Genomic DNA, 17,891 nt, shown 5'->3' on the forward strand with positions numbered 1-17,891 from the left:
ATCCGATGCATTTTTATAAACAGAATCACACTGACTAAACATAAATTTGGAGAAAGACATGACACGGAACATGGCTGGAGGGTTTATTCAGCTCAACGGATTTTTCTCTGCTGTGAAGTGAGGAATCCTGAAGAAGGTTAAATGGAAGAGCACGGGATCGGATTTGCTGGATGCGTGGCTGGTACCAGTGATGTAGAGAAAGAGGTGGACGCAGAGAAATGTGCCGAGCGGACACTCCTTGCAGGTCCGGAGCTGGGGCCAAGATTGGGAGGGGGGTAACGCAGTGAGGGGCAGAAATGCATGCCATGCCGGGGACTAGGAAAGAGAGGCTTCTTCCGGGGCCACCATCCTGACCCTCAGGACTTCTCTGACTTCTTTTTTATTCAGAAATCAGTAGTTTATATCCTACTTTTAAAATTTGAGATGGTTTCCAAACAGAAAGATATGTGTAATAAATTTATTAAAATAAAAACAGATTTGGGTGCCTGGGTGGCTCAGTCAGTGAAGCGTCTGACTTCAGCTGATCACGATCTCACGGTTTGTGAGTTCGAGCCCCGCGTCGGGCTCTGTGCTGACAGCTCAGAGCCTGGAGCCTGCTTCGGATTCTGTGTCTCCCCCTCTCTCTGCCCCTCCCATGCTCATGCTCTCTCTGTCTCTCAATAATAAATAAACCCTAAAAAATTAAAAAAAAAAACAGAATGCATATATATCAGATTTCATATATCATATATCAAATCTATTCTTATGTCAAGCAAAATAAATATACATGATACATATTTATTCTTATATTAAATATAATAAACATATTATATATGTATATACATGTATATCAGAGAGAGAAAAAGATACTAAAACTGTGGCCTAAACAATTATTACTACCATTTCTGAGCATGAAGTTTGGCCCTAAGCTTCCAAGCAGCCAAAGCAAAACAGTACATCCCAGAGCTATTTACTCCTTATGGTTTTTTGAGAGAGACACTTTCCTGACTAAATTCTGAGCGGAATTTCTCAAAGCAGACCTGATTCGAGGTGCTGGCATCAACCCCACCTCCATATTTCCTTCAGATCTGCCCTCTCCGTAGCCTCGGAGGGCTCCTATCTGGCTCTCCCGTCTGGAGCCGCAGCCTCACCCAAGCGCTGAAGGAGATACAGGCTCTGACTCTGCACTGTCTCTGACCTGTTGCTTGTAGTTATGTTTTAAGATCGTGTCCCCAGTCCCCGTCAGAAATGGGGATGAGCCACAGTGCACGCAGACTCGTCCCGTATTTTCTGGAAAACCGGTACTGAAGACAGTGCCCGCTGTTTGTGCAGCACGTACCGAGGCGAGAGCCCGCTCTCGGTAGGATGGTGTTTTAAGCAAAGGCCGTGCAGCAGGGAACCAAACCGATCCTGTTCTGACCCTACGGGGACTTCATTTCTGTGGGAGGACAGACAACACACGAGTTCCTTATGGTAGGCGGTGGGAGGTACTGGAAAGAAACAGAGCTGGGTAAAGGCAGTGAGTGCTGGCTCAGAGAAGGCTCGCTCAGGGCTCAGGACGCTGCCTTTACATGGCTCAGCTGTCGCCTGTCGCTGCATTATCTGGCTACATCACCTTTTCCTTAGCAACGGAACACAGAATAAACACTACAGAACTAAATACCTTTCACCACGTTGACCACTAAGGATGGGAGGAAAATGTTCTTCTACTATTTGAGGCCGACGCTTTTGCCAAAATGTTCATAACGAAAATAACGGTTCATACCAGTCAGGTCATTTCAATGGTAAATCTAATCTGAACTTATGCTACTGAATCCAAGCTCTTTCTGAATTCCCTTCCAGGGTGCCAGAATAGCACCATTTATGCGGCACTTATATGGGCCATGCCCTCAACATGTATTAGCTCACTGAATGAGATTCTTGGTAATCAGGAAAGAGCCAGCAGATGGTCAGGAAGCTGGGCTCTGGAGCCAGACTGCTTGGCTCTACATCTGGACCCAAAGAATTCCTAGCGGGGTTATCTTAGACAAGCTATTCAACCTGTCTGAGATTGTCTCTAAAATGGGGGTAGTGATAGTAAATACCTCACAGGGTTGTTGTAAGGATTAAATTAGTTAATAAATGTATGACTCTTAGAACATATCTGGTATAAAACAATTAATAGGTGTTTGTTGTTGTTATTATTATTATTATTCCAATTTACAGAAAAGGATATTGAGGCTCCAAGAGCTTAAGTAACTTGCCCCCAAGGTCATACAGGTGGCAATTTCAGAATCTATACCTAGTTTTTTCTGACTCCAACCTCATGCTCTTCCTTCCGTGGCCTCCTCTGTCACTGTTAATAGAAATTAATGTTTCCTCTGAGAGATCTAGGTCCAAAAACAATAGTAAGGCAGTCAGGATCACTCACAAGAAATGGGGATCATACATTGTACTGGTGAATGATTAATTAACAATCTTTATCAAGCGCTATTGTGCCCAAAGTCTTCCAATCAATAAACAGTGGTAAGTCAATGCAAGTGAATTTTCTCTTTGCCTGATTATTCACCTAATTCCTTCATGTGTTTGTTTGCATAATATTTGCTGAGCTGTGGGGGATTCACAGAAACAGTGAAATAATCCTGCTCTCAGGCTGGGGGAGGAAAAGAGCAGAAAACATATACAGATGACAAACCAGTTGAGAATCTGCTCAGATGATCAAGATGGTGGGCTTAGTCATAATGGGGCTGGAATGAGAAGAGCATTCTTGGTCCAGGGTGGGACTGGTCACAAACAGTCTGGTGTAGGCCCTGTGCGAAGTGGCCAACATTGCGCATTCTCTGAATAATGATGTCAATTCTCTGAAACAATGATGTCAAATTTAAGACCTAGAGAATAAAGGTATACTGAATAAAGCTCCCTGCAAAAACATTACTAATTCAGTGCATGTTTTGGAGGTAAACTTTTTTTTTAAGATTTTGTTTTTTTTAGGGGCTCCTGGGCAACTCAGTCAGTTAAGCGTCCGACTTCAGCTCAGGTCATGATCTCGTGGTTCATGAGTTCGAGCCCCCCATCAAGCTCTGTGCTGACAGCTTAGAGCCTGGAGCCTGCTTTGGATTCTGTGTCTCCCTCGCTCTCTGCCCCTCCCCCATTCGTGCTCTGTCTCTCAAAAATAAACAAACATTAAAAAAAATTTTTTTTTAAATAAAAAAAAAAGAGTTGTTAAACAGATGTGGTTGTTAACTAGATCACTGAAAGTATAAAATGAGAATTCTACAGTTCCATCGAAGTAGCAACTGCAGGGAGCAGCTCCCACCTCCAAGCCTGGGAGAACAGGGAAAGAAATTGGAATTATTAAAACTTTGAGGCTTTGAGGATTCCCTGGAGACTGGGACCCAGACCTCTGAGCGGGGGCAGCTGGTTCATGCTGGCGTCCCTTTGAGGGAAACAATGAGGCTTGTTCTACCAGGGTTGGAAAAATTGCAAACGGGATTCAGCTGCTACTTCAGGAAGGCAAGGAAGTGTTGCTGGAGTGTTGCTCACAGGAACAGGAAGCAGACAAGACGCCAGAAAGTAGCAGACAGGAAGGAGCAAGTCCCTTCTTCCTCCTCCCGTCTTGCAACTTCTTTCTAGTGCTCTCTTTGGCAAAGCCTAACAGGGAACCAACTGGCAACACAAATATGAATACAATACGGGGATGAATATGGCATCGTCATCCCTTATCTTCAGCCTCAAAAGGAAAACAGACCTGGAAACCAGAAAGCACAATGAGTATGTGTGATACCAGAAGACTGTGCAGGTTTAACGGGAGCACTGATTAGGAATAATTCTACTTAAAGGAGTGGACAGGAAGGACTTCCTAGATAATTCTTCGGCTGAGCCTTCAAAGGTGGGCTTTGTTGGCCAGGTAGACATGGTCACTGAAAAGAACATTCCACACGAGAGGAGCCTGAACAAAGGAATGGGATGCGTTCAGAGATCACGAAAACAATTCATCCTGGCTGGACTGTGAGATAAGAAATGGGGGGTGTGATAAGACATAAGGTTCATGAAGTAGATGGGTCAGATCATGAAGATTTTTCTATCCCAGCCGAATTATTTGAGCCTTCTTCTAGAAGCAGTGAAAGATTTAACCTATGCCAGTACCATTAACAGAATCGTGCTTATCAGAATTGGTTACTCTTGATTCATTAGGGAAAATAGGCTACAGGAGAGCAAAGGAGGCCAGTTAGGAGACTGTAATATTCCAGTTGTGCAATGGTGAGAACCTGATTAATGGCAGTAATAGGGATAGGGTGGTGGACACAGACAGGGAGAATACTAAGGGAGTGAAAATGAAAGAAGCAGGAATTGCAGTGAGGAAAAAACATAGGCATCTGGGTTACTGGATTAGGTCACTGGATAGATGGTGGTGTCATCCTCCAAGATGGGAGGCTAAAGAGATTGCTACAGGTGAGGGAAGAAATTAAAAAGATAATGTCATGATGTAAGCTCTGTACACATGGCTTTAATATTTCAAGTGATGAGAATATTATTATTTGCAAGGTGGTTGAGTTGAACTCATCTTTAATAGGACTCTACAGTCCAGATGACATCAACTGCTGCCTTCCTAAAGAGGTATTTCTCACTAAAAAGATGGAAATAGTTCAGTAATTCCAGGAAAGATCTCTGAGATCTTTGATACTTACAGAAGATGTGCTCATCATTTCCCATATTAAAATGTTTTCCCTCCTGTCCACGTGATGATGTTGAGACCTGTGTTGGCGATATGGCAGATGACCACAAAGATTGCCATGTTAATGGATTTGTCCTGGTGCTTAGTAACTAATTCCTTAATGTGATTTCTGACCTGAAATCTCCCCTTAAGTAGGTGTCCGGGAAATTATTTTTGTAATGTTTTACTTTGTGCCTGAAGTGAATTCAAATCTCGGGTGATGATGTTATTGCTATTTTTAAATTGTTGGAAAGAATACCTGTTGGGTTTTAGTCAGTTACCGTCATGATTATGATTAGAGCCTATATTTTTCTTTTTTCCGTAACTTCTGTGTTGATATAGCAAATATACACATAGATATCATAGAAAGCTAGCACTACAATAGAATTGCTCTTTTTGAGGATCTGTAGAAGAGCTCCTTTTATTCATTCAAATTATCTTCCTTTAATGCAGTATTATTGCTTGAAAGGGAGAGATGAGGAAATTCATGGGGTCTGTAGATGTCCCAGAAGCACCAGGGGGGCCATCTCATCTGTCTTTTCCCTCTTCCTTTCTGACTTCCCCTCACATACATTTTCATCCACTCACCCATTTGGGACTACTCTCTCTGCGAAGCCCAGCTCAGAATCACCTCTTTCTCCCCAGCTACCCAAGCCCACAGCAATCCTCTAAGCTCCCACACCATTAGGACTGTAATTCCTTTAACCCTTAAGTGTCAATATTGGGCATGCTATAGCACCTTTCCATGTGCATAACCTGTCTTCCTAAGTAGAGTATAAATCTTAGGAGGACAGAGACTTTCTCATTTACCTCTTTATGTATTTAGTGCATACATTGCTTTAATGATAACCTTGACCTCTCTGTTATTCCAGGCTAAGCCCTAGAAGTCATCAGATATTTACTTCATAGCTAATTTCTGTCCTTCCCACTATTTATACTCATGCTTCCTTGTAGCTCTTAGAGAATCTTGCCTCAGTACTCAGCTTGAGTAAGATGCTTTCTTTAATCACTCTGTTCATCTCATTTATTTCTCCCCATAGGTGAGACTCTTTTTAATTTGCACCGTATTTATTAACTCTCTGTCTCCCAGTGATACAGCACGCACATCTCAAGGCTACACACAGCCTTGATAAATGGGATACATGAGTGCTCTCAGAAGGCAACGAGCTGCCATAAAAGTTAATATGTTTAGTTCATAACGAAAAAATCTTCCCCCACACAACGGTAGCTTTGAAATTGGCATATTCACTTTATGACCTTGTTTATTAACCAAAATGATGCTTTGCTTGATCTTTGAAATTTGTTTAGGGTCATTAGGAAAGGACTCCAGAGTGTCACTCACTGAAAAACGCTAGCCTTGTACACAAACCTTGGAAATAAAGACTAAGAAAAACGCTGTTTTTATTTCCTCTAGGGTGCAATTTCTACTCTCTACTCAGTTAGTATCTGACTGTTTCTAAAGTAGTTTGCATTTGCAGATTTTCCAAGCCTCTCAGAAAGACTGTATTAATTTATCACCCCTGCTTTGGAGAAGGAGGCACAATTACCGATGGTAGAGACTATTTGGGGACATAATGGTTCCTTAAAAAAGTCACCATCAGAACTGAGCTCCCATACTACACTATTGAACATTATTTTCCTTTTTAGGTAGTTCCCTCTGCCCTGAAAAATTAGAAGAGAAGTGTACTATCCTCCCTATCTTGTGAGTTGCTGACTGTCAAGAATGGAAAGAATTTGAAAAAGCAGCTGAGAAAATGTGAGAAAACCTGTTTTCTGATCACTATTTCTATATCCTCAGGTGCTTTATCTCTGTTACAGAATGGTGAATGGGAAAAATAGAATTTTTTGCTAATTCTTCCTTACATTGGCATGGCCACAAACCCCCTACTCAACACCATTTTGCTGTCACAAACATGATATCTTACCTTTGCTTTGAACCTTGGCTTTTAGCTAGATTTTTTCCCCCTCCACTTATATTTTAACTGAACATTGTCTATGTGCCAGAGGATGTGGTAGAAGATTATTTTCCAATAAGGATGTAAAATTGGCACCATTAACTATGTTAGTGATGCCTTCTGGGTACACCGACACCATTATCAATTTGTACCTATTCAATGATGAGGTTGAATTTGTTAAATCCCGGGGTGGTTTGAATTTCAGAGAAGGTTGATCAGTGGCTCGGTGTTGTCCTGGATGACCTGATTTTTCTGTCTTTGAAGGGGAAGCATCATCATAAGGCTGTCTTCCCTCATGGTGTCAACATGGCTGCAACAGTTCCAAGCTTCAGGTCCACACAGCACACCAACCAGAAGAGAGTACTTTTCTATCCAAGCATTTTTAAAAAGGCTCTGTGGCCACGTCTGAGCTGACTGGGGTTAGGCTGATGGGCTGTGCTGATTGGCCTAAGCACATAAGAACCTCTCCCTGGTATTTTACCTGTCTATAGTACTCATTTCTTTTTTATTATATCCTGTCACCCCAGGCCAGTCTTTATTATAGCATGCCTGGTTACTTGAGAATTTCTCACCTAAACTCAGAGACGTCTCTTCTCCATTCAGTCTATATTCACTTATTTAGGTGTTGTTTGCATTTCTCTTCTATGTTATCCCCCTTTCATCTTTATTCTTCTTCGTTGACATGTCCTGAGATTCTATTTACATTTCACTATTCTTTCCAGTACAGATTAGACCTTCTCTCTCCTGCTGGCAGAATTATTCCTCCATCTCCTTTTTTTCTCAGCAAGTTGTCCTCAGCCACCTGCTAATTCCACCTTAGTACTCCCAAAACACACTCATCCACCTCTACTTACCCATCAAGATATAAAAATCTCATGCCAGAACACAGACAAATGGCACCAAGACTAGACATTCCGTATTGTAGACTTAAATGTGAACTGTATTTACACTTCAAAAATGGCCATGTTATGTTTCTTCCACTTTATTACCTTTGCACCTAAAATTTGACCAGCACTGGCTCAACATCTCTTTTCAACAAGTATGCAAATCAACAAAAACCCAGATGTTTGAATTTTGAATTCAGGAGCTTGAATGAAACCACAAGTCTCACAGTGAAACCTAGTCAGTAAGAATAGAATGCAATGTGGGGTGTGTAAATTATCTTGGTATTCCAGTAGCCCTGAGGAGTTGAGTTGTTTATCTGATTCTCAAGATTGGGACCATCCCTCTCAGAGTCTTTGACTCCTGACAGACATTTTTGGTGACCAGACATTTTTCAAAACTTATCATTATTATTATTACATAGGAAATGCTCCATCCGTATACTTTTCTGATTTTGGCTCACTTCAGTCAGTGAATTCTTCCCAAGAACACTTTCCCAATCATTCCAAAAGCAGTTCTCTGAAAAATCTATTTTAGAGACATAGTTAGAAAAGATAGAAGTCAAGAACCTGTTAGAAAGAACAGATGGTTACATTCTGTGAGAAACAAGTGTTTTAAAAACTTCTTCTATTCAAAGCATTAACCAACAGATACTGGCCCAACCCCTAGTTGTTGCTGGGACCTCTGTCATTTGGTTCTTTGCTAACATTGATATGAAAGATTTTGGCTCATTGTAAAAAAAAAAATCTTTATTAGTCCACTAAGATACAATGTTGTCAAACAGGGGCTTGAATGGATGTATGAATGGACAGACAGTTGGATGGACATGCCATAAAGCAAATAACCTAAAATATTACTGGTAGAATCTAGGTGGTGTGTTTATGGGTGCTCACTGTCTGATTCTTTTAATTTTTCTGTATGTTTGAAATTTTAAAAAATGTAACGATGGAGAAAAAACAGGATGCTCACCAATGAGATGATTCAGATTAGCACATTAGTATGGACAGACCATAGAAAGATGCCTATAAGCAATGGGGAGAAATCTATATAAACACAGGCATTATGGGGAAAGATTGGCAGTCACTGGGCAGAATAAGAGGGAGGTTAACATCAGATAGTTCCTGTGAGAGACTATCAGGAGGTAGACAATAGAAACAGCCAGTGGAGGATAAATTCTATGCAATATCATTTCTTATACTACTATTAAATGCCCCTTTTCTGAATGTTTCAACAAAAGGGAAGAGAAAGCCCTGACTCCTGTGTCAGGTGCTTTGCCTAAACTATCTCCTTTACTTTTTTTTTTTTAATTTTTTTTAACGTTTATTTATTTTTGAGACAGAGAGAGACACAGCATGAACGGGGGAGGGGCAGAGAGAGAGACACAGAATCGGAAGCAGGCTCCAGGCTCTGAGCCCTCAGCCCAGAGCCCGACGCGGGGCTCGAACTCGCGGATCGCGAGATCGTGACCTGAGCTGAAGTCGGACGTTTAACCGACTGAGCCACCCAGGCGCCCCTCTCCTTTACTTTTTGTAGCATTCATGAAACCACGTTTTATAGTGTTTGTTTCCTTTTTGCCTTTACAGCATCCCTTACCCCATTTTCAGGTAAAATCACACCAGTTTTCCTTGGGAGATGAACTCTCCATCACTGAATGAATACTTGATGACCTACCCTACTGAATTAAAGGTGTGGAAAGTAACATGAGCCAGACCAGGTAGGCACCCTCTCCTGGGAATCTGAGTCTTGAGCAGTCAGCCACGGATGGAAGATGGTTGGAACTGACAACACGGACGCCTTGAAGAATGCATTCATTAGTTGTTACTATCTCCACAACTCCCTGGAATCCGGTCATTTTGATTGGCTCGTGTTTCTTCTGTTGCTTGCAAAAAAGAGCTCTAACTAGCTGAGGCAAGGCAGTTCCCATTTCAGAAATAAGGAAACCTAAGCTCAGAGGGATTAAGTGTTTTGGCTCAGATCATCATTTGATATTTGTCACCAAGTCTCTTTGATTTCAAAACCTGTCTTCTATACTTATTCTACCACGCTTTCTCAAATGCTGCAGACTGGATTCAAATCTTGTCTAGCTAGGTAAGTTTGGGAAAGCTGTGTGCCAATTTCTAAATGCCAATTTCCTGATCTCTAAAACAGAGTAACAATAGTCATGCATACCATAAAGTTATAGTAAGGATAAAATAAGTAATCTGTGTGAGAAGTTTGGGCACAGTGCCTGGAACATAATAAGTGATTAGTAAATGTTAGTTGCTCTGATGATGATGGCAATGATGATGATGGTATCAGTGAGAGTTCCAGCAAGAAAAAGGGGATATTTGAAGAGATTAATAAAGGGGCTACTTAGAAAAGTAAAGGCAAGGTTAAGGAAACCCAGAAAGGGTTAGGTGAAGGACCCCAGGAAACTGTAGAAACAACAGCAAGCTGTAGACCCAGGCTGCCCAGCATGGGCTGGGATCTCTAGCTATGTTTCGAAAATAGTGGCTGTGGCAAATGTAGTCAACTGTAGCCCTGCAAGGAGGGAGGCAGGAAAGTAAATCCCCTGCCCTTTCTCTCCCAGCTCATCCTCTAATCTTCTGCCAGTGCCTTAAATTGGCCAAACCTAGCCAGAAGCCAGAGGACAAGGAAGCCTGGTTGATGCTGTCTATAAAGATCAGCTTCTCAGGACACAGGGCAGGGTGGAGAAAAATGGAAACACGCTCTCACCTTAAGCCACACTTTGCCTCAGCATCCTTTCATCTGAGTAAAAAAAAAAAAAAAAAAACTTACATCCTCAATACAGAGGACCCACAGCTACCATTCATTGTAGGAGATATGAATTCAGCCAAAATCTCACCTAAACATCAGATGTCAGCCATTACCAGTGCCTTTTATATAAGGTTTCAGAGAAATAGAGGGGGAAAAAATGACTAATATAAAACAGTGACACAGTGCTGTTTCTGAGGCTAATGTGAGGACTAAGTGGAGAGGCATGGCTTCTTTCATCTACCACCAATTCTCTGTTCTCCAACCCCTAAACTGGATCGGGGTGCTTATATGCAAGAAAGTTTTAAGACAATTTGGGGGTTCAGAGTTCTTGGTCTTTTCTGCATCTGCCCGAATACTCCCAGCCCATGTCTCAAAGGTAGGCATTATTATTATTATTTTTTTTTTTTTATTTTTGAAGGAGAGAGAGAATGTGTGAGCAGAGGAGGGGCAAAGAGAGAGGGAGACACAGAATTTGAATCGGGCTCCAGGCTCTGAGCTGTCAGCACAGAGCCTGACGCAGGGCTTGAACTCATGAATGGTGAGATCATGACCTGAGCCAAAGTCGGATGCTTAACCAACAGAGCCACCCAGGTGCCCCTAGGCATTGTTTAAAGCTGCCAGAGAGGTTTTTTAACTTTCTACTTATACCCTGACTGTATCTCCAAAGCTTTAAATCAGTACTTTTATCTGTGTACATTATTTAGGACTGACAGAAAAAGCCAACTCACCCCACTGTCTTGAAAATTACCATTGTCATCATAGCACCTAAGGACCACAGCTAAATGATTTTTTAATACCTTGCCCTTCACCTGCATGGCATCCCAATCCCTGTTACTAGCAATAATTTTAATAATATACTATGGATTATACATATTCCATTTTCTTACATCAAGAAAGTTCTATGTTCTGGGGTACCTGGGTGGCTCAGTAGGTTAAGTCTCAGACTCTTGGTTTCTACTCAGGTCATGAATTCATGGTCTGTGGGTTCGAGCCCCACATCTGGTTGTGCAGCTGACAGCATGAAACCTGCTTGGGATTCTCTCTCTCTTTCTCTCTCTTCTCTGTGCCCCCCCCCCCACTTGCACTGTCTCTGTCTCTCTCAAAATAAATAAATAAACTTAAAAAAAAAAAGAAGAAAGTTCTATGTTCTCATCGAATGTGTTAGTAACCTGTATCAGTTTCCTATTGCTACTATAATAAATTACCATGAACTTATTGACCTAAAACAACACATATTTATTATCTTACAACTCTGTAGGTCAAAACTCTGAGACGGGTCTCACTGGGCTAAAATCAAGGTATCAGCAGGACTGTATCCTTGCTGAAGACTCTAGGGAAACATCTCTTTCCATGACTTTTCCATTTCTAGGGACTGGCTGCATTTCATGGCTCATGACGCCCTTCCATGTCCAAAGTCAGAAACAGCTGGTCAGTCTTTCTTACCTCACACCAGTCTGGCACTGATTCCTCTTCTGCCTTCCTCTTCCACTTTCAGGATCCTTGTGATTGCATTGGGCCCACCCAGGATAATCTTCCTATCTTGAGGTCAACTGATAGGCAACCTTAATTCTATCTGCCACCTTAACTGTCCTTTACCACCTAACATGTTCACAGATCCCAGGGATTAAGATGTGGACATTTTGGGGAGGACGTCCTTCTGCCTTCCACATGATACAATCCCAATGTACAATTTGGGAGATCTATTTCTTGAGGCCATTCATAGTGGGATCACTGCATCAGTCTGGGTCCTGTCAGAAAAGAAATAGCACATTTAAAAGTGATGATTGGAGGCACCGGGGTGGCTCAGTTGGTTAAACATGTTCAGGTCATGATCTCACAGTTCGTGGGTTCGAGCCACACGTCAGGTTCTGTGCTGACAGCTAGGAGCCTGGAGCCTGCTTCCGATTCTGTCTCTCCCTCTCTGCCACTCTCCCACTCATGCTCTCTCTCTCTCCCTCTTTCTCTCTCTCTCTCAAAAGTAAATAAACATTAAAAACTAAAAACAAAACCAAAAGCCATGATTGGAAAATAGTTAATGAAGAGGCAAAGATGTGGGCAGGGTTAAATGAAATCAACAAGGGATAATAAAGCTCCCTAAGTACAATAATAGCAGAAAGGGGCAAGGATTGGAGGAAGCAGTTACCAAAGCCAGGTAAGGGCTATGGCCTTAGGTAGAGAAACACAGCCAGTGCCAAGTCATGGCCCAGGAGGGAAGGAGCCAGGGGAATAAATACCCTAATCTCTCTTTGCTTCCACCCTTTGATCTCCTCCCAGAACTGTCCATGGACTAAACCTGCCCAATCCGGAAGGCAAGGGAGCGAGGCTATGTGGCCAATAAAAATCAGTAACTCAGGACACAGAGCAGGTGGAGAAAGGTAAAGGACTGGTCTGTTGGGGCAGACTCTACACACATACTATTTAGTTAAATAATTCTTACTGGAGGAGAAGTGGAATCTACCACCCAGCAGGACATTTGTATTTTAAAATAGCCAGTTTAGCCCAAATTAATCCCAAATCCCAAGTGGAATTTATGGGGAAATTTTTTTGAGCTGCAAGGCCTAAAGGAAGTCCTATGTGTGAAATTGCACTATAGGACGTATATTTTATACAACTAATAAAAATAAAGAGGTACCATATATACACAGAACTATATGGAGCAGGGAGGATTTCATTGGGTCACAGTGATGAAGCACTGATCCAAAGGGTTTAGCCATGAAGGAATCATAACTTTCCTATCATTTCATCATTTCATCAGAGGTGGTCGTCATCACATCCTGGACAAAATGTTAGTCTGGCAGGGTATGTGGCTTATATATCGCTTTTCATCTTGCCAGTGGTTACCCAGATGCCATTTTTGCAATAACTCCAATGAAGGTATAGGTCCAAAAGTAGGGAAAGCAAAGAAACCATTATATGTGTGTCAGTCACTCACATGCCATGTTCATGAAAAAAATTACAAACTAAACAAATAAAAACCACCAGCTTGGCTGAATACTGGCTCAGGGGAAAGAGTTTTCCTCACAGTGGAGAAATTTCTAGTGAAGGAGAGAGACACAGTTGTAGAGGAAAGTACATTTTAGCAAATGGGAAAATCTTCCAAGGAAAACTCAATGCAGAAGAAATTCTTTTTCCTTCCTCAAAACACAGAGGGCTATAAATTCCTGCCTCCAAAATGTCTGGAAGGAAAGGACCTCACAGAGAGCAGTTGCTCTCTTTTTCAAAGTGAAGTTCAGGAAGAATGGCACATCCAAGGCCCTGCATTACATTGTCTATGGAATAATTTCATTGGTAAAGAAATAGCATTTAGACATACAGCAACTGAAGTCTGGATAATTGAGGTCAAGGTAATCTTCTTCACTTGATTTTTTTTTTTTAAAGGTTGAGAACAATACAGGCTTCTTATTCTGAAACATTTAAGCAGTACAGAATAATATAAAGTGAAAAGCAAAAGTTTTCCCTTTCTTTCTCCCTCTCTTGACTTTCCTCCTTCTTTCCCTTTCTCCCCTCCACCTCAAGATCTCGAGATGTGTGTGTGTGTGTGTGTGTGTGTGTGTGTGTGTATCCATCTGTCTTTCTCCAGCCACTTATACACACATTTTGGGGAACAGCTAGTAGTCTGTCAAACACACTTTAACAAAGAAGGAATTTACAGAAGGCTATTGGGTAGCTCACAGGATTATCAGGAGGACTTGAAAACCAGGAACAGAAAAGCAGGCAAACACCTAAGGGTTCCCAGACAGCTGTGGACACAACCAAGTCCAGAAAGGGCCCATGTACTGTCAGCGCCACCCCGGCACGTGTTGCAAATACGTCTGAAGGGGCCATCACTGGACACTGAACTGCTCTCGTTGCATTTTCCAGTCCTCTACTGTTGTACAAATGGTCACTATTATTTCTCCATCTTCACATCACAACCTTCCTGTCTGCAGTCTCAGGTAAGAGAGTTGGATTGACGAGACTCAATCCGATTGGCTGAAGCACAGCTTCCAGAGGGTAAGGATAGAGAACGTTTGGTTAACTAGGGTGCGTGGTGGGATGGTACCACCTGCCAAGAGTCACACAGAAATCTCAAATTGGAAGAAAGTTTGGATGCTGAGCAGCCCAAGACAGACAAACCCCTATTATACAGACTCTGGCCTTTTAGTGGGCAAGTTGTCTGTCAAGAGATTCAGCTCAAAGCTTCCCAGGCAGCAACCCCAAAAGAAAGAGAACATCTCTCTTACAATATCCATGTGTTAAACTCAGGAAATATTCTGACACTGTTTGGGTGCTCATTCCTGCACCAGCCACTGGAGTCCTTGGAGTGGAATATTTTGATCGGCTCAGCTTGGACAAGCATGCCCACATCTAACCACCGAGAGTGGTTAGGTAGGCACCACTATTGAAAACCACTCATAACCCAGGAAGCGAGTAGAAGATGGTTGTTCCAAGGAAGATACACTGAAGATAGAAACATAATGTACATTTTAGGAGGTCTCGTGATCATTTGGTCCATAATTTGACTCTCATTTCTTTATGTTAAAGATTGTATTTATTTATTTATTAGAGAGAGAGAGAGCAAGAATGGGGAAGAGGGGCAGAGGGAGAGGGCAAGATAATTGTAAGCAGGGAGGCACCTGGGTGGCTCAGCTGGTTGAGCGTCCAACTTTGGCTCAGGGCATGATCTCACAGCTCATGAGTTCGAGCCCCGCGGTGGGCTCTGTGCTGACAGCTCACAGCCTGGAGCCTGCTTCGGATTCTGTGTCTCCCTCTCTCTCTGCCCCTAACCCACTCATATTCTGTCTCTGTCTCTCTCAAAAATAAATACACATTAAAAAATTTTTTAATCTAATCTTAAGCAGGATCCACACCCAGTACAGAGCCTGATGAGGGGCTTGATCTTAGTATAGTGAGATCATGACCTGAGCCGAAAGCAAGAGTCCAACATTTAACCGATTTCACCACCCAGGCACCCTTCTCGTTTCTTTTTTTGAATTTAGTTATTATATCTTCCTTTCTCAGTCACCTGAATATCACCATAAAATCTCAGATGTTGTTATTAATGGATCTCAGATTTCATCAGGTAGCTCCTTAAAACTATAGATAAGACTTCAGCCATGATAGAATAGCTGGTGTGGGATTAGCCCTCCTTCCACAAACAACTAAAACTGTACAAAATGTATAAGGCAATTGTTGTCAAGCTTTGAGCAACAGGCAGCACAAGTCTGTAGTCCTTGAGACCAGGAAAAATTCACAAGGTGATCCCTATGATTGCCATCTCTCTCTGCCTGGAGACAACTTCAGAGTTTGGAGATGCTGAACTAGTTAGGATCTTTAAGACAAAGCAAGACACTAGGTAGGGAGGAGTTACACAGAAGTGAGACTCAAAAATCTTGACCTTGGCTAAGGACTAGGCTGTGCATGTTCTAAGTTTACCAGAGAGTGGCTTCTATGTGAGTGGGACAAAGGGATCTGAGAGATGAAGCTGGGAAATGTTGGTGTGCCAGCCCAGCCAGAGAGTAGAGACCTCATTAACACCCTGGGTATCCAGCCGAGACACCAGAAACACCATGCTTTAGTACTAAGGATCATGATCTAGCAAGGCCTACAATACACTCAGTAACAAGACCTAAAAACAAGACTTCTGATTGGTAGAGCCATCAGAGTTTGGAAGCTGACTCTACCCAGTTTACAGAGTCTTAGAAAACACCAGCACCTTCCACATATCTACTATAAGAAAGCATAAAACATGTTTATGTAGATTTAAGGTGCTCAGCAAGCAATTGAATTGCCTCCTGGAACAAAAATCAGAGGAAGATTGTAGAAAATAAAAATTGACTACAAGATGGTCCAAAGATTTGATCTGCAAACAAAGATTTAATGCAGCAACCATAAATATTTTTAAAGATTTAAAATACAATGTGGTCTCAGTGAGCTATCAGATAGGGAATCTCAACAGAGGAGTGAAAACTATTTTTTAAAAAACATAAGAATTCTAGAACTACAATGTACAACAACTTAAATGAAAAGTTCACTGGAAAGGATTCATACCTGAATGGAGATGACAGGAGAAATAATCAGTGAACTTGAAGACAAATTAATAGAAATTATCACTTAAGAACATTAAATAAAAATATTTCTAAAAATGGGATCTCAGGGATGTGTAAGATAATAGAAAACAGTCTGACATCTATGTAATTGAAATGACAGAAAGAAAAGAAAGTGAAGAAGGTACATAAAAAATTTCTGTAAAAGTAATGGTTCACATTTTCTTAGATTTGATGATTAACTGACTTACAAATCCCAGAAGCATAGTCTGTTCCGAGCAGGATTCTGATTACTAAGCAGGTAAGAATACCACACGTAGACACAGTCAAACTACTGGGTTTGATGTGTGAAAAGATGAATCTAATGTATAGTGTCAGACAACAAACCAGTGCTCCCCTGGGTCTGGGAGTGGAGGGAAGAGGTTGACTAGAAGGAACCATCAGAGAACTTTTGGAATGATGTTCTATGCGTTGACCATGAAGGTGGCTGGCTGATGGCTGTAAGCGTTTGTGAAAACTCATCATGCTGTATTCTTAAAGTATGTACATCTTATTGTATGCAAATTATTTCTAAATAAAGTTGACTTAAAAAACTAGAGGTAATATTTAGTCAAGATAACACTTCAAACATCCGGATTTATTTTCTGTCTTATTTTCGTGCCATTAGTCTATTTTTATTCAGAGAAATCTGATTTTTGTTCCTTCCTGCAAAAGAATAAACTGGCCCACAAGTGAAAATTTTAAACACAAATGACATGTTGTTTGCCTTTTTCCCCACTTAATAACAGACTTCTGCCTAATCAAATTCACTTACACAAAATACACCCAACTACAGGGGCGCCTGGGAGGGTCAGTCCATTAAGTGTCCTACTCTTGGTTTCAACTCAGGTCATGATCTCATGGTTGCTGAGTTTGAGCCCCACACAGGGCTCTGTGCTGACTGACAGTGTGGAGCCTGCTTGGGATTCTCTGTCTCCCCCTCTCTCTCCCCCTCCACTGCTCATGCTCACTTGCTCTCTCTCTCTTTCAAAATAAAGAAAGAAAAAACCCAACTACACATCTTCTTCCACTCAATATTTAATCTCTTTAAAAAATTTTTTTAATGCTTATTTATTTTTGAAGGAGAGAGAGAGACAGAGCACAAGCAGGGGAGGGGCAGAGAGAGGGAGACACAGAATCTGAAGCAGGCTCCAGGCTCTGAGCTGTCAGCACAGAGCCCGACGCGGGGCTCAAACTCACAAACCATGAAATCGTGACCTGAGCCAAAGTCGGACACTTAACCTACTGAGCCACCCAGGCATCCCGATATTTAATCTCTTAATAGAATAGCACTGTTTTTGCATCTACTCATTGGATACTACACATTACTGTTACTATATGTTAAAATGCAGATTATCCAAACTTTCGCTGTTTAAATATTCATACATTATAAATGAATATGAAAGTGCTGTTAAAACCAACATGTTGTGTTTATAATTTGCCATTTAATTTCTTGCTTAATTATTTAAAAAATTAAAACTTCAATATTTTGGAAGTGATGCAAAATTTCAACTTATGTTTTAAAAGTGTTCTGAGAATTTTATCCAATACAGACAGATT

General features: G+C 41.5%; 1 long non-coding RNA gene across 2 annotated transcripts in view; it reads left to right on the top strand.

Moving 5' to 3' along the window:
* The window catches only part of LOC128313108 (uncharacterized), a 55,000-nt gene that overhangs the window by 31,721 nt on the left and 5,388 nt on the right, over window positions 1-17,891 (top strand). For both annotated transcript variants that reach the window (XR_008293346.1, XR_008293345.1), the window contains exons 4-5: window positions 6,320-6,428; window positions 9,093-9,223. This is a non-coding gene — a long non-coding RNA (uncharacterized LOC128313108). The remainder of the gene's footprint in view (window positions 1-6,319; window positions 6,429-9,092; window positions 9,224-17,891) is intronic.

The sequence above is a fragment of the Acinonyx jubatus genome, chromosome E4 (genome assembly GCF_027475565.1).
Source record: "Acinonyx jubatus isolate Ajub_Pintada_27869175 chromosome E4, VMU_Ajub_asm_v1.0, whole genome shotgun sequence".
NCBI classification, from domain to species: domain Eukaryota; kingdom Metazoa; phylum Chordata; class Mammalia; order Carnivora; family Felidae; genus Acinonyx; species Acinonyx jubatus.